Source organism: Nansenia antarctica, assembly GCF_963989245.1.
Source record: "Nansenia antarctica genome assembly, chromosome: 5".
Lineage (NCBI taxonomy): Eukaryota > Metazoa > Chordata > Actinopteri > Argentiniformes > Microstomatidae > Nansenia > Nansenia antarctica.
Window position 1 is genome coordinate 19500575 of NC_137690.1, and position 26453 is coordinate 19527027.

At 45.7% G+C, this 26453-nt stretch overlaps 1 pseudogene across 1 annotated transcript in view; it reads right to left on the reverse strand.

Annotated features, from left to right (window-relative positions):
* Positions 1-1198: 1198 nt before the first annotated feature.
* LOC308157845 (piwi-like protein 2) overlaps positions 1199-26453 on the reverse strand; it is a 111257-nt pseudogene continuing 86002 nt past the window's right edge. Inside the window, exons 8-13 of the transcript in view lie at positions 10541-10654; positions 9609-9797; positions 9272-9373; positions 4205-4293; positions 3657-3762; positions 1199-1489 (exon numbers count right to left, since the gene is read on the reverse strand). The product of the transcript in view is annotated as a piwi-like protein 2 (transcript). The remainder of the gene's footprint in view (positions 1490-3656; positions 3763-4204; positions 4294-9271; positions 9374-9608; positions 9798-10540; positions 10655-26453) is intronic.

Below are 26453 nucleotides of genomic sequence, written 5' to 3' on the forward strand. Positions count from 1 at the left end.
AGAACAATAACCTTGACTCCGGTCACTGCAGTGGTTTTATTTAGACTAGATCAAACTAAATTAACTGACTAAACTACTCGCGCCGTTGAGAGACAGGGTTGCCAGATGGGGGGGGGGGGGTTACCGCCGAATGGGCTACTGGGTTTAGCGGTTATTTAGCGGACTAGTTAGGCTGTAAATTGTCAATCCCATCTGGCAACCCTGCCGCTGTTTGTCATCGCGTAGGCTAGTCTACACATTAATAATAAAAGAAAACATATAGCCTATATATTCGTCTTTTTTAATGTAGAAGGAATCAGAATATGTGACAAATTAATTTTAGCAAATTGTATTCAAATTGTGCTTAAAGGGAATTATTTTCACCGGACATTATGACCGAAGAGGTTTAAAAATGTCGGACAACAGATTTTATCGGACAAAGACCGGTAATTACCGGTTAACGGAAACCCTGCTACACATGGTGCCAGGGAGACAGCTGGCAGACAAGCTCTACTTCCTCTGATCTATGCCTCTAGCCAGCGGCCCCCACCCACCACAGTCAATACAACAAACGGATCACAAGTTCTGTTGAGCCGATGTTAAAATAATGGCTTTCCTGTTCGTCTTTTTTGTCAGACAATTTTTGGTTGTTTTCTTTGCTCCGCTCTCAGTGCTGTTGAAAAACCTTAATTCTTTTATATAAAGAATATATTATTTTATTTTTTTACTTTTAAAAAATTGCACCGAAAAATTGCTTGTTTGTTTTTACTTGGAGTTCGGTTGCTCCAGACTGCTGTTGCAAATTAAAAAGTGTTCATATATCCGGCTTGGCTTTGGTCTGTTATTTCGGCTTTGGAAAAACGCAGCTCAGTGCTGTAATATGACATTGGAACATTCGACATCCTTCGACATCATCCATAACTAATAAGTGAAAACCAGTCCACCCTGAAGAATAATAACATGTTGTGATATATGAGAAGGCATTATAGGAGGACTTAAAAGTATGACAGAAAAAAGTATAATCTAATATAAAAGTAATAATAGAAACAGTGCATGCGGTCTTGTTCTCAGTGCAAATCAGCCTGACGTTCCAGTTATTAAGCGGACGTCCTTATCCAGAGCGAACTACATTAAGTTCATCCGCCAAAAGTAAGTGACTCTCTACAATAGGTGAGACAGCCAAAAGTAAGTAGGGAAGAAAGACTCTCTCTAATAGCTGCTAGCAGCCACGGCTGGGGAAAGGGAACAGGACTAACCATTCCCTGTTGGTGACGGTGTGGTCTAGTACGGTCCCGGGTGGGGCGGTACCAAAGCGGTCTCCGGAGCAGGAGTACAGTGTGGTGTTGATGCGTTTCTTGACCACGATGAAGGCGAGCTTGGGCTCGTAGTTGGGGAACGTCTCGAAGCACTTGAGCAGCTGTGGGATCTCGTAGAGCTCCACCGCCTTCAGCTGGCCGTCCGAGACGCCGTCCCGGTACACCACAATCATCTCTGGTAAATTGTGATTCACCTGGCAGAAAAAAAAATGAAGTGCATTAGTGTATGCAGTGGGCGATTTTAGCATGGCATTTCAGGAGGGGAAGTTTTGGATGACGTCTGTGTGGCCCACAAAAAATAAAGGTAGTCTACGGTAGGCATATGCCATGGGGCTGCGCTGTGAGTACCAGGGAGCAGAAAGATTTGATCTGAGTATGCTTCATATGCTTCAGCGTGACAGAACGCTACATTGAGGTTGCAACAAAGTAAAAAGACGAGACAGACACGTGTCTTTGGAGAGGGATTTTGGGCGTCATCGTCGATGTCAATGTGTCTAACTATTTGCAGTTGAATGAGCCTGGCGGACATCCTGAAGAAGTCACACCCACACCATTTGTCAATTCCTTTGCGATTGTAATGTGGCTGAGGAAATCACACCCTGGCCACCCCTATGTGTAATGTATCTCACACCTTGTCCTTGGTTGGAAATTATATTTAAATTGAGGGACAGCGTTATTCTTGGAGTTTTGGGTTAGGCCTGTCGCGGGCACCATTCTCCTGTGTGTTCTTGACGCACGTTAATGCATGGTTAAAACTTAGTCACATGTTGCTTTGAAACTATTACGTTGGTTATTATATTTTGTTGATTAATTATTCTAATTTTCTGTTAAAACAGCACAACATCATCATGACCAGGTTATCACAGAGTTTTCCATCAATGTCTAATGTTCACATGCATTGTTAATGAGACGGAGAGAGTCAGCAGTTTCAGCTACTGGCCTGAGTGTAAACTTACTCAAGCCGATTTATCTTAACGTGAGGGCATGGTGAAATAGCATTTTGAGTATTCTTAATGGAATCTAGGATCCGATATGATCGAGTCTGTCACATAGGGATGAGCAAAGCATTGTCAATCATTATTAACCATGAAATGTCTTTGAGTCAGACATAACGTAATGTTAAGTTGTGTAAGTCACGTGACCACATGTATGAGTTTGTTCGATCATGTCCATGACCGAAATAATTATGGGGGAATAAATGTCTTAAATTTGACCCGTCATCTCTTCTTCAGTGTTTTATTTTCATATTTTATATCTTCAATAATTCGCATGCTTTATCGAAATACAAGCATGGAGCACATTGTTAACATGTAGGAACGTTTTTATCAATTGTATTTCTTTAAATGTCAAATATCATCAGAGCAGAGGCTTTAACACACTACAAAAGCCAAAGCATTAACACGCGCAAAGTAGGCTAGGCTAATTAACAGGGAGGTCTATGAACATACAGCCCAGAACATACACATTCTCCTAGGTCTGTTTGTTGTGCTCCGCGATGCTATAGCGATATGCACCATCTATGGCACTATTCAGATCGGACGCAGAGCTTTCATGCTTCTGTTCTTCTGACAGATGTTTCATGTCTTTGAATCCATCCAATGGCCAAACAGAGTCTCTGTCATGCCAGATTAAGTCCGACCTGGCCAAATAGTGTCCGTCTGATGTAATCAATATTTTTCGAATGCCATTGCTATGCACTTATCTAGTCTTATTGCACTTGAATAGCATTAAGGTTGATACGGGCTCACTAGTCAGCCATAGCTTTTATGTTGGCATGGCCATTTTATATGAAAACACCTGCTAGCATGCACATTTTTTATTTGGCATAATCTGGCATGACATCTCCACCAATAGCATACACGGGAAACAGAGCAGTGCATGTTTCGAGGTGCTAACCGTTAGCCGTCTCTGTTTGTCAAACCATTCCTCTTTGGGTGTACGGGTCACTTTATGTGTGGCCCTAAACGTTTTATCTCCAACTTCTCTTCCAAAGGCAATGTACTCATTGTACACACGCTATAATAAGGATTGTGAGTCAAGTTTATTATATGTATGCACACCAATACTTTGCTCTATAAGCAAAGTAATGGCAGCTTTCACTTCTGGCATCTTTTTTTATCAATAAGCTGGCCAGCATCGATGGCTTCTATCCTTACCTGTCCTCCTTGTTAACGCCGCGTGTGATATTGCTTACCGTTGTCTTTCCAGCCACATGCGGCTACTATGGCTGTAGAACCATGCCAGAGCACCCCTCCTCCCGCCATGAGCATATAGACAAATGACAAACCCAACTAGTTTTCTATACATAATTATTATTATCATACACAAACACTGACTTCCATGAGACTTTGTGATGGTTACCTCGTAGTACTTCTCCAGCGCAGCCAGCAGGCACACCCTCAATCCATCGATGATCTCATCGTTGGGCTTCTGGAATGTCACTTGGGAGTACCACTTGATCATCAGGCTGTGAGAGGAAGGTTAGGAGACAATGTCAACATGTGACGGCAGCTGGTGAACGCAGGAACAACTCGACAACCGGCAAAATGTTCGGAATTTTATTCTGGAAAAATGTAAATCAATTTCAACGTTGTTGGAAATCAATGACGCACTCGCCAAAATATTGCAATGCAGTGGATTCGCTGAGTAATCCCCACGACTACCTACTACCAGTTGCTGTCACAAATAAGTCTGAAGGGCTTTCTTAACCATTTTAATTGCATTTGTGTAGCTATGTCATTTGAGGAGAATTTCAATGGCTTGTAAAAACATAATTTGGCAAAAGTAATTGTGTATGTTCCTAGATATGTTGTATCCTTTGTATGGGTCAATATGATTATGTCTTAAGTAAGAACAAAGAACATTTTCCGGCTTGAATCGGACAATGAAGTTATATCCTATTTATTTACCTGTTCTGGCTTGCGACAAAGCCCATGACGGACCGGTTCTTCTTGCTGGTGTCGTGGTGGACGTCAACCCCGATCACCATCAGGTGTTTCTATTGAGAAAACTCCTTCACTTTAAAATATAGATTTTTCATTACAAACAACAACACATGGATGACGTCAGACTGGGGTGAATCTGGAATTAAGTTTGTGCCTCGCAGCAAAGCAGCAAAGCTCTCCAGCTCATCCAGAATGTAGTCAAACTTTCAGCAATATTATTCCAGTCCGAGCCACCAGGCACCACGGTGGCAGGACAGTCTGTTCTGCAGCCTAGTGGCAGCACGCTTTAGTACACCCTAGTGGGAGCACACCCTAGTACGCCCTAGTGGCAGCACACCCTAGTGGCAGCACACCCTAGTGGCAGCACGGTTTAGTACGCCCTAGTGGCAGCACACCTTAGTGGCAGCATGCTTTAGTACGCCCTAGTATGCCCTAGTGGCAGCACACCCTAGTGGCAGCACGCCCTAGTGGCAGCACGCCTTAGTACGCCCTACTGGCAGCACACCCAAGTGGCAGCACGCCCTAGTGGCAGCACGCTAGGGATGTTACGCTCGACGCAGTAGTCACGACACGGCGTCTATCTTCCGACGCAATGTGCGTCGATACAAATGTATCGATGCTTGTGTCAAATTGGCAAAAACCACGTGACTACTCGAAGAAAGATTCGTACGTCACACGAGCACATCTGACGCGTGTGTCAATCATTCCGCAGACGAGGCATTGTTCCAAGTTTGGTACTGCATAAAATGACCATGACCATGACCTGACCAGCAGATGGCAGTATAGAACTGCTGTACCACGACCTGACCAGCAGATGGCAGTATAGGCAGTACCATGACCTGACCAGCAGATGGCAGTATGGAGTTGCTGTATCGACTGCATCGATAGATCGACACTTTTTCTGACACAATTGTGTCGAACGTGTCAATTGCGTCGAAAGCTTCGTTTCCCCCATCACTACAGCACGCCCTAGTGGCAGCACACACTAGTGGCAGCACACCCTAGTACGCCCTAGTGGCAGCACACCCTAGTACACCCTAGTGGCAGCACACCCTAGTGTAAATATCGGCGCACACCACACACAAAAAGTCCGAGATCCAGCCCCTGCTCATCGACGGAGAGAGCGTGGAGAGAGTCTCAACCCTCCGATTCCTGGGACATCACATGCGGGATGACCTGGCCTGGAAGTACAACACAAAAGGCACCATCAAGAAGGCACAACAGCGGCTATACACCCTGAGATGCCTCAGGAAAGAACACAACAAGCAGGAGATACTGGTGGCCTTCTACCACGGCGCAGTGGAGAGCATCCTCACCTACGGCATCTGCAACTGGTTCCACAGCTGCACAACAGCGGAGAGAAACGCGCTACAGAGAGTCGTGAGAACAGCACAGAAGATCACCGGCGCCCCCCTCCCCTCTCTGGAGGAGCTGTACAACACACGCTGTCTCAGGAGGGCCTCCAAGATCTCCAGGGACCCGACCCACCCTGGGCACGTACACTTTGTCAGGCTGCCCTCGAACAGGAGGTACAGGACCCCGGCCGCTAAGACAAACAGACTGAAGAACTGCTTCTACCACAGGGCCGTCAAGGCCCTGAACACAGAAAAGGCCTAAGTTCTGGGCCCAGGACAGTCCGGACGGATTGTATGGCAGCTAGTGCTGAGGCACAAACATGTACATTTTCAAGCCTGCAAACTGTGACACTTTAAAATAACGTGAAAAAATACTTTTGTGCAATATGACAACCCTAGTTGACTATCTGTGCAGTATAGTACAGTGGATTGTGTACATAGCCTTTATTGATGTAAACCAGCTCCTTACCTTCTTGTGATTTTATGCTTTTATGCTTTTTCTAAAATGTGTTTTTTTTTCCCTTTCCTAACACCAGGGGAGCCACCCCTCCTAAATGTCGTTGTTTGGTACCTGTACTGTAGCAATGACAAATAAAGTCCATTCCATTCCATTCCATTCCAATACGATCAAGGCTGTTCAATCCAAGATTTTTTTTCTTTTTAAAATTAAAACTTTTTGTAACAAAAAAACGTCAATAAAACATTTTTGCTCATGATTTGGCGGCCCACTTGCAGTGGTCCGCGGCCCATAGGTTGGGAACCGCTGCCCTAGTGGCAGCACACCCTAGTGGCAGCATGCCCTAGTGGCAGCACACCCTAGTGGCAGCACGCCCTAGTGGCAGCACACCCTAGTACGCCCTAGTGGCAGCACACCCTAGTACGCCCTAGTGGCAGCACGCCCTAGTGGCAGCACGCCCTAGTGGCAGCACGCCCTAGTGGCAGCACACCCTGGTCACCTGCTCCTCAGGCCCTGCCTCTGGTCAGGGGGAAGGAGGTCCCCACCCTGACCACAGCTGCTGAGTGAAGGGAACATTCAATGACACTAACTTAACTTCCCTTCTTCAGGCTGCAAACTGTAAATGTAAATTCTGTTGCATGAATATTCTTTGTTTTATGTGATTGAATAGTAAAATTCCGTTTGGATAATTATTTAGTCGATTGTCAAACATAATCGATATCTATGGGCCAACTTGATCTCATTTCATTTTAGTCACATATGAATTGGCTCATTAACCCAGAGGAAACATAAATCACTGACTTCCATGTGTACATATAACATATAGCTTGTCCTACTAACATACATCCTATCACATACATATTATTTATTTTGTGTTGTTTCAGTATTAATAAAGGAACATTATGTTTATTTATTTATTTTGTGTTGTTTCAATATTATGAATGAAATATTATTAGTACGGTTGATACTGACATTTATGAATTAATTAACTGGATTATATAATTTAAGTATAATTGTTCTCACTTGAAAGTGACGGATAGGGGTAGGACATGATAAGCTTAGGCTTCATCCTACTCCCTTTCCAACATTAATAGGTCTGTACTCTTCGTATTAGTTATTTGTTCTTTTATTATTTTAAATCATGTTAGAAATAAAAAGATTCATTCATTCATTCACATGATCCTCTTCCCAACAACCAAATAAGAAAATGACACCCCTGCACATGGCACATAAAGTTATAAGCGTGCCTGTTTGCATCTATGATTTATTTATTTTTCATTTATTTATTTTATTATCACTACATATCTTCCGCCGTAGACTGACCCATCTCTTAAGCCAACATATTGACTGTCCCTCCTAAAGACCTCTTCATCCCTACTACCCCCCTGTACAGTTTCTCTACTGAAATAAGTAGTAGTAGTGCTTCTAGCATTGTGACTGCCAATGGCCCCTGGTCCTAGCATAGATTTGTTTTTATTATGATGACTGATGTAAAGATGATTCACTTACTTACGACTACTTGATTAAGTGATTAAAACGGGAGGCATTTCCATGACTACCACAGCTTTTTTGGATCGCCGACTTCTCCTAGTCACGTCCTGAGGTGTGGTTAACGCCTGCTCCCAAAAGGCGCAAATGGACCGCTTGCACTCTCAGTCAAGCTTTGACCCTCATGATGATGAATTGAAGCTGACACTACAGTTATGAATGGCTTACCCATTTCAACCTCAACAGCAACACAGACAGGCTATCATTATTTGCATGATCAAAGCGATGACATAAAACCCAGGGCAGCATGTGAAGAACCGCCATGCGCCCTTCATCACACCGGTGTTTCCAAACGCTAATTACATTAGTTTCACTCCAGACGTCACATTTGACTGCAGGTTGTTGTTGTTTTTGCAGTAGGCTATTTACCGTTACACCAACGATGTCCGTCAATGTTATATTCAATATGGAAGCTCTTTAAAATGATATTCTAATGATTCCTAAGTCCTGACCTGACACCGCCAGTTCATTATTTGCAACATCGTATTGACCGAATTCAATGCAGGGGTGCAAACTGGTGATGGCCCAAAAAGGTGACACTTTTGCCTGAAAACTAAGAAAATGATCAATGCGTGGCTAACCTTAGAGGTTCCCGGGGGGGGGGGGGGGGGGTAGTGCATAGTGCTAGCACTAATAGTGCTAAATGGATATCGCTAGCACTAACGGTGGTCTAACAATGAGGCGCGTGTACCGGTAAGTAGCGGCAGCCCTGACCTTAACACCTGCAGAATTACTTCGAAAACAGTTTACTGTGACTGTTGTTCTCCACGCTGTCATGAATTGTACCTAGCTGCCTGAAGCTAAAAGTTATTTCAACAGTAGTGGAGTTCAGCAGACAGGAAGATTAGTTAGCTCGCGCATCATGAGACTTGGATGACACTTAGACCCCCCCCCCCCCCACCCAAAATAATTTTTTTGCAGATCGTCACAATTCACATGGATGACCTATTTTAAGGTGAAAACTGCTAATTTAGCAGAAAGGTGACAAGTTTGCACCCCTGCAATGATTCCACTGATACACTAAGGAATGGCAGGCTCCAGACATAAACCTGGGTACGTTGGTTAGTAAGGAGGGCCGGGCTTCTAGTGTCAAAATGTGCTCTTTGGAGTTAACATTTTTATTTTCTATTTCTTACATATGTAAGAAGAAGAATGTGAGTATTGTCTAATTATAGTTTTTTCAAATACAGATCAAAACGTGTATGTTCTTGCTGGATTTAAAACCAAAGTAGTGCCTACACAGATGGATGGATGCCTGTTCACCTAGGTTATGTTCTAGTTCTCCTTGAAGCAAGCCCACATTACATCCATGTAGTGGTTCTGTTATCGCACTCCATGTTGTCTATCTACATTACCACGACGACAGCATGTGTAACAGGGCAGCAGAGCACTCGTCAATTGAAACAGCGGGAAACAAAACAAAACAAAACAAAAACAAAAAAAATATATTGCTCGCAAAAAAAACATTAATTCTCGGTGAACTTCGAAATCAATTGAGACCCAACTGAGAAACTGTCAGATTTTCAAGGTCTTATATTTCATTTCTGAGCGTCAAATTCGAGTACTTTAAGCGCTTTGAACATTGAAGGGGTTTGGGTCTGTGGTGAGCCCTGCTTTGAACATTGAAGGGGTTTGGGTCTGTGGTGATCCCAGTGGTGAGGCGTGACGGACCTGCGAGGGGAAGGGGTTCTGGACGCAGCACATCTTCTTGATGGCGCTGTAGAGGTCGTCTCTGTTGCCTGTCATGATGCACACCACCATCTGCACGTTGGGCTGAAACGCGCCACGATAAAAGAGAGAGAGAGAGGGAAAGTTCATGAATACAGTCACTATGGTAACCTGAACCACCCCACTCACTGGCTTTTGTTCTGTACGATAAACTCAATCAAATCAATAAACTCATTACTTCACAACACTTGTCTCAAGTCGGCAGGCACTACCGTCCGTGTGTTATGAACGACACCCTCGCGGAGTGAGACAGACAGACGCCTGTCGGCCCCCCCCCTACCTCTCTGGTGAGCTGGGAGTGGATGCTCTTGACGTAGGTCTCCATGCGGTCGTCCCTCAGCTCCACCCGGATGGGTCGGTCCAGACGCAGACCCATGGGCCCCGCCACCTTCCCGAAGGTGGCCACCAGCTCCTCCGTCTGGTCGGCGCAGCGGGGGGGGTAGAAGATGGCCCAGCAGTGCATGGGGATCTTGAGAGACAAACGGACCAGGACAGTGAGCGGATGAAAACCGAACGCTCTACACTTTTTCTATCTTATTTGAAACAAATAATACATTGAACAAGACAAGAAAGTGGCCTGGGGAGTAGCACCACGGTTCTACAGTGCACACATACGCCCATGTCGGCCTGGGTTCGAATCAGACCCATGCCCTGCTGACATACCCTTCTTCTCCTTACTCTCCTGTCTGTCTTCACTATCTCTGTCCAATGAAATGACAAATATGAGTGGGACTGCCCCACTCAGAAAAAAATAACCTGTAAACGGTGGCAATAAAAAAGTGCAGGTGAGACAGGAGGATGTACTTGTATATAAACATCTCACCTGATGGCTGTTCTACATTTGACAACCAAGATAACCCGAGAGGTAGACATAGCTCCAGGCAATCAGTGAAGCCTGAAGAAACCAACCACTCACACACGGTAATGGAAATTTGCCCTCGACAGCATGAAATGAGGAGAGAGAGCGATACAGACACAATTAATCAGGCTGAGTGAGTTGCCGCTCAGAAAGCCAAAAAACCTAAAAAAACATTTGTGTGACAGGGAGGCCCTCAGGCTGTTTTCAATTTCTCTTGTTTTGTCGATTAAAAGTTTGAGGGGTCCACGTCTCGCGGCGGCACGGAGCATCTTTAATCAACTCTGATAAAGATCGCGGCGCATGCACAAGTCAGTCCCTTGGCAGGATAGCGCTGTGGTCGACCCTAGACTCACACAGCTGATGGAAGCGTCCCTGACAATCTCCCTGGACCAGTTGACGTCAGCGCCCGTGACGAAGGATGCAGACTGCAGACAGATGGTCTCCAACGGCAGAGATCTTCCTGTAGTCTGACACAAAAAAGAGAAGTGTTAAAATCGGTCAAAGAGAAGGTTCAGGGTCTGTGTTAGTGATAGAAACTTTCCATGTCAGTGTCCATCATTGTAGTTGCATTTCCTCAGCCGGTGCTTACTTAGTTAGAACAAAACATTTCTAGTTTATATTGCAAGTCGTGCTTCGGTAGCAAGTCGTGCTTCGGTAGCAAGTCGCAGCCCAATGCTGACAACAGCTAAAGACTTCACATGCCCATGCTTTTTACATTTACATTTCTTACATTTTTGGCATTTAGCAGACTGCTTATTCCAAAGCGACTTACAATCAATACATTTGACTAAGCAAGTGAATCATCAATCCACCAGTCGTAGCAGGAAGAGTAATCCAGCTCAGGCCCGGGGCCATTGATAGAAGGAAAACCTTCTTCTATCACCTTCTTCTAAACCTCGGTTTTTCTTACGTTTTTCTTTTTATATAGACACTGGAGAAACAGAGAAACAGTACAACGGGGTCAATAGAAGTTTTTAGGGGACACAGTAGAGGGGAAAAGCGGGTGTCTTCAGGAGACGCAGTGCTGGGGGGCAGTAGATGTCTCAGGAGGAGCAGTTAAGGTGTAACCTGAAGAGATGGGTCTTCAGTCTACGACGGAAGATGGGTAGTGACTCTGCAGTTCTGACAGCCGTGGGAAGCTCATTCCACCAGCGGGGAGCCAGTGTATGTGTGCAGTTTTTCAAGTTTGCTAGAAAGCTAGACCTCCCATCTTTGCAAATAGGATACATTTTGAACACCAAAGGAATCAACTTACATTTGTATTTCTACCAGTCGGTTACGTACGTCTGTTCTGTGAGCTTAATGAATCAGACAGATTAGGTTTAGGTTCGATGGACAGCCCATCAATGAGACGGACACACCTGCGCAGAACATATTTCGGGGGAGGGGGGGGGGGGGGGGTAAACACGCCATGGGATTTCCCTACTACCTCCTCACGTTAAGACTTAGGAGGGGTTGGATGGAGAGTTCGCTAACGCACTGACTCAATGGATTTCAACGTTTGCCACGTGGATGCATGGACCTGGAGCTGAGAGTGACAGTAGAAGCATGGCTTCACATTGGGATCAACTTGCACTCCCACGAAGACCGGCAGCAAGACATGTAATCATGTATATCCCCTCTAACCCCCCCCCTGACGCACTCTCTACTCTCCACGCCTTACGCTAACACCTCTCCTACCACAGCCCATCTCCCCTACGCTCTGGAGAACGCTGCTAGCGGGAGCGCTAACTCCTCCCCGAGCGTCTCCACTGCCTTCACCAACTCTTCTGCTCCGCTCGCTGCCGTCGGCACGGCGACCGTGGCCGCTAGGAGGAGTGGTCCTGTGGTGACGCCTGCTGTCCCCCCCTCCCCCTCTAGAGGTAGGGGCCCTCTGTGGCGGCCATATTAGGACAGAGACAAGAGACCCCACCTGCCTCAGGCCCAGCAGCCATTAGACGTTTTTAGCATAGATAGTTAGTAACAACTTAATTTAAAGTGTTTAACTTGTGACTGGACATTGGGTCATTGTGTTCCTGGACGTCATGGACAAGGCAGTTGAGACCAGATTCCCTCATTTGTTGCGGCCGATCCGCGATCTCAAGGACAACTGGGACATTGACGTCGCCTCGGAGCTGACGCTTTACCTCAAGGTTGGGTCGCAAAGCCTGAAGCCATAGGAAAATGGTGGCTGCGCTCAGCTCAATGTACAGTCAGGCCACTGTAAGCTGAAACCGAATGCGTTAGTAAGCGAGCAGTGCTTTCCGTGATCAGAGCTCTGAAAAGGAGACGTCTGGGAAGCGGAAGGGGTGGGGGTAGACTGACTCTGACCTGGGGTTGGAGGGCAGTAAACCTCCATCGGAAAGGGTTCCAGCCTGAGACTGCGCCCTGGGAAGAGGGGAGGTCTGAAGGAACCAAGTGGTCCAAACACCTGGACATTGAACTAAAGAATCACTGTTCCTATCACCCTCAAAGTGCAGGGTTGATAGAGAGAACGAACGGCACAATCAAACTAAGACTTAAGAAAGCAATGGAAGAAACGGGGCGAAGGTGGGAAGAGTGTGTTTCTCTAATGGAAACACACATGAGAATAACACCGACACCTATGGGTTTGAATGAATGAATGAATGAAATGAATGAATTTGAAATAGTAAATGGGAGAAGGTTTAGACTACCCATAGTAGACGACATTAGGGAAGTAGATTTGGCAGAAACGGAAAACACACTGGCCCACTGGGATGGCCCAGCTATTTAGGAAACAGGAAATAGCCAGAACAAATGATCTGCCAGACCTTTCTGTTTCCCTACAGGATTCCAGACTACAACCTGGTGACCAGATCCTCATCAAAGAAATAAAAAGAAAACACTGGCACAGCCCGCGGTGGGTTGGGCCATTTGAGGTGCTGCTGAGCACCCCAACTGCTGTCAAGATCGCAGAACGAGATACGTGGATACACCAAAGCCATTGAAAGAAAGTGACATTGTTTCCCTCGAACGACGGGTAGTGGTGGAAGCCCGGCTACAAAGGGGTCTATTCATTTAGTGAGTAGTACTGAAGACCCATCGTCGTAGACTGAAGACCCATCTCTTCAGGTTACATCTTAACTGCTCCTCCTGAGACATCTTCCGACCCTCACCACTACGTCTCCTAAAGACACCCGCTTTCCCCTCTACTGTGTCCCTAGAACTTCTATTGCCCCCATTGTACTGTTTTTTAGTTTCTCCAGTAATATTTTAAAAAAAAAAAGAAAAAAAAAGAAAAGAGAAGTGTTAAAATCGGTCAAAGAGAAGGTTCAGGGTCTGTGTTAGTGATAGAAACTTTCCATGTCAGTGTCCATCATTGTAGTTGCATTTCCTCAGCCGGTGCCTACTTAGTTAGAACAAAACATTTCTAGTTTATAGTGCAAGTCGTGCTTCGGTAGCAAGTCGTGCTTCGGTAGCAAGTCGCAGCCCAATGCTGACAACAGCTAAAGACCTCACATGCCCATGCTTTTTACATTTACATTTCTTAAATTTTTGGCATTTAGCAGACGGCTTATTCCAAAGCGACTTACAATCAATACATTTGACTAAGCAAGTGAATCATCAATCCACCAGTCGTAGCAGGAAGAGTAATCCAGCTCAGGCCCGGGGCCATTGATAGAAGGAAAACCTTCTTCTATCACCTTCTTCTATCACCTTCTTCTAAACCTCGGTTTTTCTTACGTTTTTCTTTTTATATAGACACTGGAGAAACAGAGAAACAGTACAACGGGGTCAATAGAAGTTTTTAGGGGACACAGTAGAGGGGAAAAGCGGGTGTCTTCAGGAGACGCAGTGCTGGGAGGCAGTAGATGTCTCAGGAGGAGCAGTTAAGGTATAACCTGAAGAGATGGGTCTTCAGTCTACGACGGAAGATGGGTAGTGACTCTGCAGTTCTGACAGCCGTGGGAAGCTCATTCCACCAGCGGGGAGCCAGTGTATGTGTGCAGTTTTTCAAGTTTGCTAGAAAGCTAGACCTCCCATCTTTGCAAATAGGATACATTTTGAACACCAAAGGAATCAACTTACATTTGTATTTCTACCAGTCGGTTACGTACGTCTGTTCTGTGAGCTTAATGAATCAGACAGATTAGGTTTAGGTTCGATGGACAGCCCATCAATGAGACGGACACACCTGCGCAGAACATATTTCGGGGGGGGGTAAACACGCCATGGGATTTCCCTACTACCTCCTCACGTTAAGACTTAGGAGGGGTTGGATGGAGAGTTCGCTAACGCACTGACTCAATGGATTTCAACGTTTGCCACGTGGATGCATGGACCTGGAGCTGAGAGTGACAGTAGAAGCATGGCTTCACATTGGGATCAACTTGCACTCCCACGAAGACCGGCAGCAAGACATGTAATCATGTATATCCCCTCTAACCCCCCCCTGACGCACTCTCTACTCTCCACGCCTTACGCTAACACCTCTCCTACCACAGCCCATCTCCCCTACGCTCTGGAGAACGCTGCTAGCGGGAGCGCTAACTCCTCCCCGAGCGTCTCCACTGCCTTCACCAACTCTTCTGCTCCGCTCGCTGCCGTCGGCACGGCAACCGTGGCCGCTAGGAGGAGTGGTCCTGTGGTGACGCCTGCTGTCCCCCCCCCCCCCTCCCCCTCTAGAGGTAGGGGCCCTCTGTGGCGGCCATATTAGGACAGAGACAAGAGACCCCCACCTGCCTCAGGCCCAGCAGCCATTAGACGTTTTTAGCATAGATAGTTAGTAACAACTTAATTTAAAGTGTTTAACTTGTGACTGGACATTGGGTCATTGTGTTCCTGGACGTCATGGACAAGGCAGTTGAGACCAGATTCCCTCATTTGTTGCGGCCAATCCGCGATCTCAAGGACAACTGGGACATTGACGTCGCCTCGGAGCTGACGCTTTACCTCAAGGTTGGGTCGCAAAGCCTGAAGCCATAGGAAAATGGTGGCTGCGCTCAGCTCAATGTACAGTCAGGCCACTGTAAGCTGAAACCGAATGCGTTAGTAAGCGAGCAGTGCTTTCCGTGATCAGAGCTCTGAAAAGGAGACGTCTGGGAAGCGGAAGGGGTGGGGGTAGACTGACTCTGACCTGGGGTTGGAGGGCAGTAAACCTCCATCGGAAAGGGTTCCAGCCTGAGACTGCGCCCTGGGAAGAGGGGAGGTCTGAAGGAACCAAGTGGTCCAAACACCTGGACATTGAACTAAAGAATCACTGTTCCTATCACCCTCAAAGTGCAGGGTTGATAGAGAGAACGAACGGCACAATCAAACTAAGACTTAAGAAAGCAATGGAAGAAACGGGGCGAAGGTGGGAAGAGTGTGTTTCTCTAATGGAAACACACATGAGAATAACACCGACACCTATGGGTTTGAATGAATGAATGAATGAAATGAATGAATTTGAAATAGTAAATGGGAGAAGGTTTAGACTACCCATAGTAGACGACATTAGGGAAGTAGATTTGGCAGAAACGGAAAACACACTGGCCCACTGGGATGGCCCAGCTATTTAGGAAACAGGAAATAGCCAGAACAAATGATCTGCCAGACCTTTCTGTTTCCCTACAGGATTCCAGACTACAACCTGGTGACCAGATCCTCATCAAAGAAATAAAAAGAAAACACTGGCACAGCCCGCGGTGGGTTGGGCCATTTGAGGTGCTGCTGAGCACCCCAACTGCTGTCAAGATCGCAGAACGAGATACGTGGATACACCAAAGCCATTGAAAGAAAGTGACATTGTTTCCCTCGAACGACGGGTAGTGGTGGAAGCCCGGCTACAAAGGGGTCTATTCATTTAGTGAGTAGTACTGAAGACCCATCGTCGTAGACTGAAGACCCATCTCTTCAGGTTACATCTTAACTGCTCCTCCTGAGACATCTTCCGACCCTCACCACTACGTCTCCTAAAGACACCCGCTTTCCCCTCTACTGTGTCCCTAGAACTTCTATTGCCCCCATTGTACTGTTTTTTAGTTTCTCCAGTAATATTTTAAAAAAAAAAAGAAAAAAAAAGAAAAGAGAAGTGTTAAAATCGGTCAAAGAGAAGGTTCAGGGTCTGTGTTAGTGATAGAAACTTTCCATGTCAGTGTCCATCATTGTAGTTGCATTTCCTCAGCCGGTGCCTACTTAGTTAGAACAAAACATTTCTAGTTTATAGTGCAAGTCGTGCTTCGGTAGCAAGTCGTGCTTCGGTAGCAAGTCGCAGCCCAATGCTGACAACAGCTAAAGACCTCACATGCCCATGCTTTTTACATTTACATTTCTTAAATTTTTGGCATTTAGCAGACGGCTTATTCCAAAGCGACTTACAATCAATACATTTGACTAAGCAAGTGAATCATCAATCCACCAGTCGTAGCAGGAAGAGTAATCCAGCTCAGGCCCGGGGCCATTGATAGAAGGAAAACCTTCTTCTATCACCTTCTTCTATCACCTTCTTCTAAACCTCGGTTTTTCTTACGTTTTTCTTTTTATATAGACACTGGAGAAACAGAGAAACAGTACAACGGGGTCAATAGAAGTTTTTAGGGGACACAGTAGAGGGGAAAAGCGGGTGTCTTCAGGAGACGCAGTGCTGGGAGGCAGTAGATGTCTCAGGAGGAGCAGTTAAGGTATAACCTGAAGAGATGGGTCTTCAGTCTACGACGGAAGATGGGTAGTGACTCTGCAGTTCTGACAGCCGTGGGAAGCTCATTCCACCAGCGGGGAGCCAGTGTATGTGTGCAGTTTTTCAAGTTTGCTAGAAAGCTAGACCTCCCATCTTTGCAAATAGGATACATTTTGAACACCAAAGGAATCAACTTACATTTGTATTTCTACCAGTCGGTTACGTACGTCTGTTCTGTGAGCTTAATGAATCAGACAGATTAGGTTTAGGTTCGATGGACAGCCCATCAATGAGACGGACACACCTGCGCAGAACATATTTCGGGGGGGGGGTAAACACGCCATGGGATTTCCCTACTACCTCCTCACGTTAAGACTTAGGAGGGGTTGGATGGAGAGTTCGCTAACGCACTGACTCAATGGATTTCAACGTTTGCCACATGGATGCATGGACCTGGAGCTGAGAGTGACAGTAGAAGCATGGCTTCACATTGGGATCAACTTGCACTCCCACGAAGACCGGCAGCAAGACATGTAATCATGTATATCCCCTCTAACCCCCCCCTGACGCACTCTCTACTCTCCACGCCTTACGCTAACACCTCTCCTACCACAGCCCATCTCCCCTACGCTCTGGAGAACGCTGCTAGCGGGAGCGCTAACTCCTCCCCGAGCGTCTCCACTGCCTTCACCAACTCTTCTGCTCCGCTCGCTGCCGTCGACACGGCAACCGTGGCCGCTAGGAGGAGTGGTCCTGTGGTGACGCCTGCTGTCCCCCCCCCCCCCCCTCCCCCTCTAGAGGTAGGGGCCCTCTGTGGCGGCCATATTAGGACAGAGACAAGAGACCCCCACCTGCCTCAGGCCCAGCAGCCATTAGACGTTTTTAGCATAGATAGTTAGTAACAACTTAATTTAAAGTGTTTAACTTGTGACTGGACATTGGGTCATTGTGTTCCTGGACGTCATGGACAAGGCAGTTGAGACCAGATTCCCTCATTTGTTGCGGCCGATCCGCGATCTCAAGGACAACTGGGACATTGACGTCGCCTCGGAGCTGACGCTTTACCTCAAGGTTGGGTCGCAAAGCCTGAAGCCATAGGAAAATGGTGGCTGCGCTCAGCTCAATGTACAGTCAGGCCACTGTAAGCTGAAACCGAATGCGTTAGTAAGCGAGCAGTGCTTTCCGTGATCAGAGCTCTGAAAAGGAGACGTCTGGGAAGCGGAAGGGGTGGGGGTAGACTGACTCTGACCTGGGGTTGGAGGGCAGTAAACCTCCATCGGAAAGGGTTCCAGCCTGAGACTGCGCCCTGGGAAGAGGGGAGGTCTGAAGGAACCAAGTGGTCCAAACACCTGGACATTGAACTAAAGAATCACTGTTCCTATCACCCTCAAAGTGCAGGGTTGATAGAGAGAACGAACGGCACAATCAAACTAAGACTTAAGAAAGCAATGGAAGAAACGGGGCGAAGGTGGGAAGAGTGTGTTTCTCTAATGGAAACACACATGAGAATAACACCGACACCTATGGGTTTGAATGAATGAATGAATGAAATGAATGAATTTGAAATAGTAAATGGGAGAAGGTTTAGACTACCCATAGTAGACGACATTAGGGAAGTAGATTTGGCAGAAACGGAAAACACACTGGCCCACTGGGATGGCCCAGCTATTTAGGAAACAGGAAATAGCCAGAACAAATGATCTGCCAGACCTTTCTGTTTCCCTACAGGATTCCAGACTACAACCTGGTGACCAGATCCTCATCAAAGAAATAAAAAGAAAACACTGGCACAGCCCGCGGTGGGTTGGGCCATTTGAGGTGCTGCTGAGCACCCCAACTGCTGTCAAGATCGCAGAACGAGATACGTGGATACACCAAAGCCATTGAAAGAAAGTGACATTGTTTCCCTCGAACGACGGGTAGTGGTGGAAGCCCGGCTACAAAGGGGTCTATTCATTTAGTGAGTAGTACTGAAGACCCATCGTCGTAGACTGAAGACCCATCTCTTCAGGTTACATCTTAACTGCTCCTCCTGAGACATCTTCCGACCCTCACCACTACGTCTCCTAAAGACACCCGCTTTCCCCTCTACTGTGTCCCTAGAACTTCTATTGCCCCCATTGTACTGTTTCTCAGTTTCTCCAGTAATATAAAAAAAATTAAAAAAATTAAAAATTAGCTTTGAAGCTCAAAGGAACATGCGCCCGCTACGGCATCCCAGATGTGGTTGTCAGCGACAATGGACCTCAATTCTCGAGCGCTGAGTTTCGAAACCTGGCACGTAAGCTCGACTTCGAACACATTACTTCGAGCCCACACAACGCACAGGGGAACGGTCATGCAGAAAGGGCGGTCCAGGTTGCTAAGCGAATCCTGAAACAGAAAGACCCTCTCATCGCACTCATGTGCTACAGGTCGACGCCCTGCAGTACAACGGGGGCCAGCCCAGCTGAACTTCTAATGGGCCGGAAGATCCGGACGACTCTACCGACCATCGAGGGGAACCTGCAACCCTCATGGCCTGACAAACAGCAGATCAAGCAGAAGGACGAGGCTGAAAAGAGGAAGCAAGCCTTCTACTACAACCGACGACATGGGGCGAGACCCCTACCTCCGCTACAGCCTGGTGGTAAGGTCCTCACAAAACTGGACCACCAGAAAACCTGGACAGCTCCTGCAGTCGTGACCAGCGAGAGTGTCACGCCACGCTCTTATCTCATCGAGACACAGCAGGGGGTGTCACACCGCCGCAACCGACGCCACCTCCAGGCAGTTCCTGCTCCACAGCCAGCTGGGGACACAGCACCTGCCTCACCTGTTCGTGACGACACCAGTCAGGAGCCAGGTAACGCCAGTATCAGCATACCTGCTGGTGCCGAAGGACTGTCACAGACCAGGTCTGGACGGATCTCCAGACCGGTTGTCAGACTGGACTTTTGAGTTAACAAGTCCCCTCATGACTTTCTTTTTTTGGGGGGGGGGAAGTGAAGGAAAAAGAGTTCCTGGTGGTAAAACCACAATACTGAATGTCAAAAGAGTTCCAGAATGTGAACCGTTCATTTGATAATTATTTGCTAATCCTAATGTTGATTGATATTATTGTGTATTATCGTTTATTGAGGCTATAGGAGAATAGCACTGTTTACCTTTGACAGGATGTTAAAGTATTCCTGACTGATTGATTGCTATAGAATAACATTGTTTTACAGAATGTTCATCTGTTGTTTACTTCAAGGAAAGAAACGAAAAGGGGGAGATGTCATAGTATTGACGTGACTACAATACGTAATCTATGCACGACACAGACGTAAACCGATATGCGTGAGTTACGACAGTAGAGGGTATATAAGTGATGCTACTGTGTCTGTATGCCATGTGACTGTGAGCCGGGAGTATTGAATATATAAAGTTAACGAACCCTTGAGTTGAGTCCTCCGTGATTTATTACATTTCTCATTTCTGAAAAAATGTCTGTCCATTTCCCGGCTGTGTCACAGGGTTGCCAAACAAAGCAAGTACAGGATGTGCTGTCTAGGGTGCCCATGGCTCATAAGTTTTCCAAGTATTGGATCTGCCAGGCCCGACTGATGGAGCGCCAGGGCAACCTGGAGGTTCTACCTCTGTTTGAGGAAGCCGTGCGCGTGGTGGTGGAGGTAAGCACTCTCCCTCCCTCCCCACAGTTCTTTATCTACATTTTACATTTACATTTTTGGAAGAGGCCCCACTGTTTATTTTATTTTATTTTTGCAAAAGCCACAACTGTGGGGCACAGAATTTGGCATTAAAAAAGTGAACAACTACTTTGACTGGCCTTTTGGGCAGCCTTGTGAATGCAGGGGGTTCCTTCACTCTTCTCTCCTTCAGTTTGTATCCGCTGCTCTTATGATTATCTAGAGCAGTAGGTGGTTAATACTCTCTGTGGCCTGTGTGTCAGGACTCATCCTCTATCTATGGGTATTGTATATCAGTAAGACCCGTGGCTCTCTCTATGCTGTCCAGAAGGAGTGTCCAGAGTGTTGTCTGAGTCTTGTCATACTGTCAAACCTGAAACTATTAAGATCTTGACATCTGAATGTCACCAGGAGCAGGTTTGGTCCCCAAGGGACACTGCAGTAGAGAAGCCTGTAAGACTAGTTATTGTTTTGGGATATATTCAAACTTAACATTAGTTTGATACTAAGCTTGATCGGGTCAAAAAGGCCCTGATGACTAGTTTAGGTAGTCATCCTTCACCTCTGACCATTTAAGACTGCAACAACAGTCTGATTGTAAATTAGGTGCTTTGGAAACAAATCCATGGTAAGGTGCTGCATTAAATATACTGGAAAATATAATATACAAAAGATCAAGTATAGATCGAATTATTTTTCAAAATAAATATATTGAAGTATGTCTAAAAAAGTATCTATATGAAATGTATTAGATAACATTGCCTGAACCGGCTTATTTAAACACTAAACTTGGGTGCAATCATCCAGGGTGATTTTTCATACCTGAGTTTTCCTTAACATTTCTTGAATTCCTTATGAGGAAATTAGGAAGTATGTATTAAACAATAATGATACATTATAACAGTATATATTTGATTATACATTCAGATACAATCCCATTCAAAATAGTCTGTCCTCTCACTATCAACACTGGTTCATTTTGGAAATAGGGCTGTTGTGTCGCAAATGCCAGGGCTGTTTTTTGATCCCAGTCCGCCCCTGACCACAAGCCTCGGGCTGAAAAACCCCTCAGACAGAAGAGTATGCTTCAAACTGAAGACGACGGCACCCACGCGGTACTGTGTGTTTCCCAACAGTGGTGTTTTCGAACCCGGATGTACTGTCACTGTCAATGGTGAGAATTCCGCCTGGCCCGGTCCAGACAGCTCAAATATAATCAAAACATCATATGACGTTTTACATGTCGAGCTGTGTCTCTGATGTGTCAACATGGTATTGTGGCTTAAATATGCCTCGGCCTATATTCTGTTGACATTATGTAGGTCAGTGTTTTTCAACCACTGTGCCGTGCCGTGAAAGATCATCAGATGTGCCGTGGGAAATTATCAAATTCCACTTAATTGGTCCAGAAAAATTAAGGCGATTTCATGAAAAAAGATTTCATACAGCTCTCATATGGTTGCGCAGGTGGCGGTAGCGCGATTAATAGCTTGATCTGACGTTGTTGATTTTTATATATTTAGAGAGAATTAGAGATGCGGGCAGACAAGTGACAACGCTAGCAACAAAGATGGATACATATTTGAAGAGGGATCCTGCTGCACCGACTCCATTGTGCTTTGTGATGGACAGCTATCAAACAGTGCCATGGTCCCTAGCAAGCTTAAACACAATCTGCAAACAAAACACCCGTCAAAACACCCGCTGTTGTTTTCCTATGCACTGCCTCGAGCAGCGTTCTCATCAAAAGCGAAGCAGCTCCAAACGACTAATTTTATCCAAAACTCTGATTCCAAGTGAAGCAAATGTTCTAGTGAGAACACACCCTAAGAGACATTAATATTACTGGACTGCAAAGCCATTGTGAACACGATGCATAGCTCTGCTATCATTAAAGAAATTGAAAGTTCCCCTCTCGATTAAGACGATTGCCAGACGCATTGATGACATGTCTGCAGACATCGAAAATGTTGTTTTGGAGAAGATACGTGGCAGTGGGCAGTTTGCTTTGCAACTTGAGTCTTGGCTCAACTCTTGGCCAATGCACGCTTTGTGGATGGAGACACACACAATCACAGAAAATTTCTTTTTTGCAAGACATTGCATAAAAACAACAGGGGAGGACTTAATTTTAATTTTAATTTAATTTTGCCATTTAGCAGACGCTTTTATCCAAAGCGACTTACAATTACGAATTACAGGGACATTCCCCCTGGAGTAACTGAGGGCTAAGTGCCTTACCCAAGGGCACACTAGTAGTGGTGTGGCTTCAGGCGGGATTTGAACTCACAACCTTCCGATCACAAGTCCAACTCACTATCCACTAGACCACCCCTACACCTATACTTCAGTGGGACAGCTGCGTAAGTGTCTGCACTGATGGAGGAGCAGCAGCTATGTTGCCGAGACTTTACCAGCGGAGATAGCTGTTGTTCGTATGGTCAACTTTGTAAAAACAAGACCTCTGAAAAGCCGCTTATATGCAGCATTATGTGAAGAGATGGGAGCCCAGCATTAGACGTTATTGCTCCATACGGCGGTCCGATGATTGTCCCGCAGAAAAGTGCCGGCCCGCGTGTTTGAGTCACGGTAGGAGCTGAAAACCGTTTTAACTGATGAGAAGTGTGATGACGCAAAGCTGCTTGCAAGTGACAAATTGTGCGCAAGGCTTATGGAGCTATTTTAGTGCCATCAGAAATTGAATTTGACAGATTGAATTGAATATGAGCACAAATTGAATTGTATTTCACAGATCTGAATTGTATTTGATCAAGGCAATAAACAAACAATCAAAGTAAACTCACAATAAACCCATTAGCCTGTTATACTAAATACCCCCCTACAACACCTCAGGCAGACTGAAAGGACACACATTGCCTATTTCAATACTTTTCTCCATATAACGACGTCGGATGGGAGGGGAGTTAGAATCGGTGCTCTATTATTCTACCTAGCCCAGAGTCCCCGGATGAGTGCCTCTAAAACTGAATTGTATTTTGAGAACTGAATTGTATTTTGAGAAAAACCAAATTGTATTTAGAGAAACTGAATTTGAAAACTGAATGAAAATAATGAAAACTGAATTGAATACAATTCAATCTGTCAAATACAATTCAGTTTGTGCTCAGATTCAATTCAATCTGTCAAATACAATTCAATTTCTGATGGCACTAAAATAGCTCCATAAAGGCTCGCATACATGGCCAACATACAGGGCTAGGCTTCGCACTGAGTGAGTATAACGACAAGTTCTTATAATGTTACGTATAGGCTACTATGTATCATTTTGTAACATTTGGGATGGCGGTGTGCCGTGGGATTTTTTAAAGGTAAGAAATGTGCCGTGGCACAAAAAAGGTTGAAAAACACTGATGTAGGTGACAACATTGTCCCCCCTAACCATCTCCCTCCTTGTCTCTTCTTCAGGTCCCTTCACAGAAGCAGTGACCACAAGCCTCAGGCTGAAAAACCCCTCAGACAGAAGAGTATGCTTCAAACTGAAGACGACGGCACCCACGCGGTACTGTGTGTTTTCCAACAGTGGTGTTATCGAACCTCCCCGATAGTAATCTGCAATTGGTTTGAGCTGCTTTGGCCCAATATTGGCAGTTATTGATCAGGACAGCCATATCTCCATAGGGTTTTTGAGTTCTTGAATTTTAATAAATTCCTAATCAATTGATTGCGAAATCCAAAGGTTGCCATTTTTGGATGGGCACTCCCAGAACAATTTACAATTGGTTTGAGGTGTTTTGACCCAATATTGGCAGAGTTATTGATCAGGACAGCCATATCTCCATAGGGTTTTTGAGTTCTTGAATTTTAATAAATTCCTAATCAATTGATTGGGAAAAACAACAGTTGCCATTTTTGGATGGGCACTCCCAGAACAATCTGCAATTGGTTTGAGGTGTTTTGACCCAATATTGGCAGAGTTATTGATCAGGAAAACCAAATCTCCATAGGGTTTGAGTTCTTGAATTTTAATAAATTCCTAATCAATTGATTGGGAAAAATAAAGGTTGCCATTTTTGGAGGGCCACTCCCAGAACAATCTACAATTGGTTTGAGGTGCATTGGCCCAATATTGACAGAGTTATTGATCAGGACAGCCATATCTCCATTGGGTTTTTCACTACTTTTACCATGGTCCCTAAAATGCCGAATGTGAATGTCTGTTGAATGTCGAATATAAAAACAACTTTACCACGGTGGAAATGGTATCCATTTCAAAGCGTTTCTCCTCTTTCACCTTTCAGCCAGCGGAGTTGCAGTTGCTCATTTCTGTCTGATGATGCATCGGTAACGTTAGCTACCTTAGCTAGCACCTGGTGGTAACATTAGCTACCTTAGCTAGCTAGCACCTGGTGGTAACGTTCGCTACCGTAGCTAGCTAGCACCTGGTGGTAACATTAGCTACCGTAGCTAGCTAGCACCTGGTGGTAACATTAGCTACCGTAGCTGGCTAGCACCTGGTGGTAACATTAGCTACCTTAGTTAGCTAGCACCTGGTGGTAACGTTAGCTACCGTAGCTAGCTAGCACCTGGTGGTAACGTTAGCTACCGTAGCTGGCTAGCACCTGGTGGTAACGTTAGCTACCGTAGTTAGCTAGCACCTGGTGGTAACGTTAGCTACCGTTGCTAGCTAGCACCTGGTGGTAACGTTAGCTACCGTAGCTGGCTAGCACCTGGTGGTAACGTTAGCTACCGTAGCTAGCTAGCACCTGGTGGTAACGTTAGTGTAAGAGTCTCTAGGCACAGAGGGAGGTCGACACAAAGGAACAGCTGTACAAACTTGTTTGTTAACGTACAGCACGGCTCAGCACCGTCACTGACGGGCTAACACACACACACTGCACCGTCACTGACGGGCTAACACACACACACACTGCACCGTCACTGACGGGCTAACACACACACACTGCACCGTCACTGACGGGCTGAACGAGACGTTCAAAATAATCAAGAATAAATACTAAGTGCAGCGCGCGGCCGTCACTGCCGCTCAAACTTTCCATACAGTGTGTGTGTGTGTGTGTGTGTGTGTGTGTGTTGTGGTCGCTCGTATCTGTGGACTGTTTAGCTCTAGCCACCCGCACAGCTCCAGTGAGAAGGGAGCAAAGGTTTTTGGATCCCGTGTGTACGTGTTATATAGGCGGAGGGTCCCGTCCCTCGTGACACAAGCGTCGCCTGGGCCAGCCAATGGGCTGGCGCAGTGTAATTCAGTTTCTGATGAGGTCACGCAGGGGGCGTTCCCCATAGTGAGATACGAGAACTGAAGGCACTACAACTAGAAATCAGACAGTAACTCATTTTTTTCTACAATGCTGAATGCTGCTGTTTAAATTGTTTTAAGGAGGACAGCCCTCTAACAAGCCACTTTAGGGGAGGAGTTTTTCCCTCCTCTCGTCTACATCAGTTCCTTCACTTTTCTAAGGATCCTTCTTCATTTAGGCCAGCGTTTCCCAAACTGTGGGGCGCGCCCCCTAGTGGGGCGCGGGGGTACTGCAGGGGGGGCGCAGAAATAAAATAATAATAATAATTTTTAAAAAAACTGTGGGAATACTGCTGCCTTTTGCAACATCGTACCTGTGTGAGATAGGCTTTTCTGCTGTTGCTGCTATCAAAAGCAAATACAGGTCGAAGTTGAACATTGAGAATGAACTGAGAGTGGCAGTCTCAAAACAACAACCCCGCTTTGAGAAGATTTGCAAGGCAAAGCAAGCACACACAAGTCATTGATCGTAATTGTGATAGGAATGTGTAGAGTAAGAATAGTGATGCAGTAGAAATTAGTTAATGTTGATATGTTGAATATTTCAGTGGCACAGGATCATTTGCCAAGCACTTATGTTCCTTTTCAACCCATAATTATTATAAAACTATAGTTGGATATACGTATGTGTCTTGTTATTATTAGAAGAGAAAATGTAATGTTTGTACAACTTTATACAATTAATTATATCAATCTAGGTGGGGACCGGGTTAGGGGGGGCT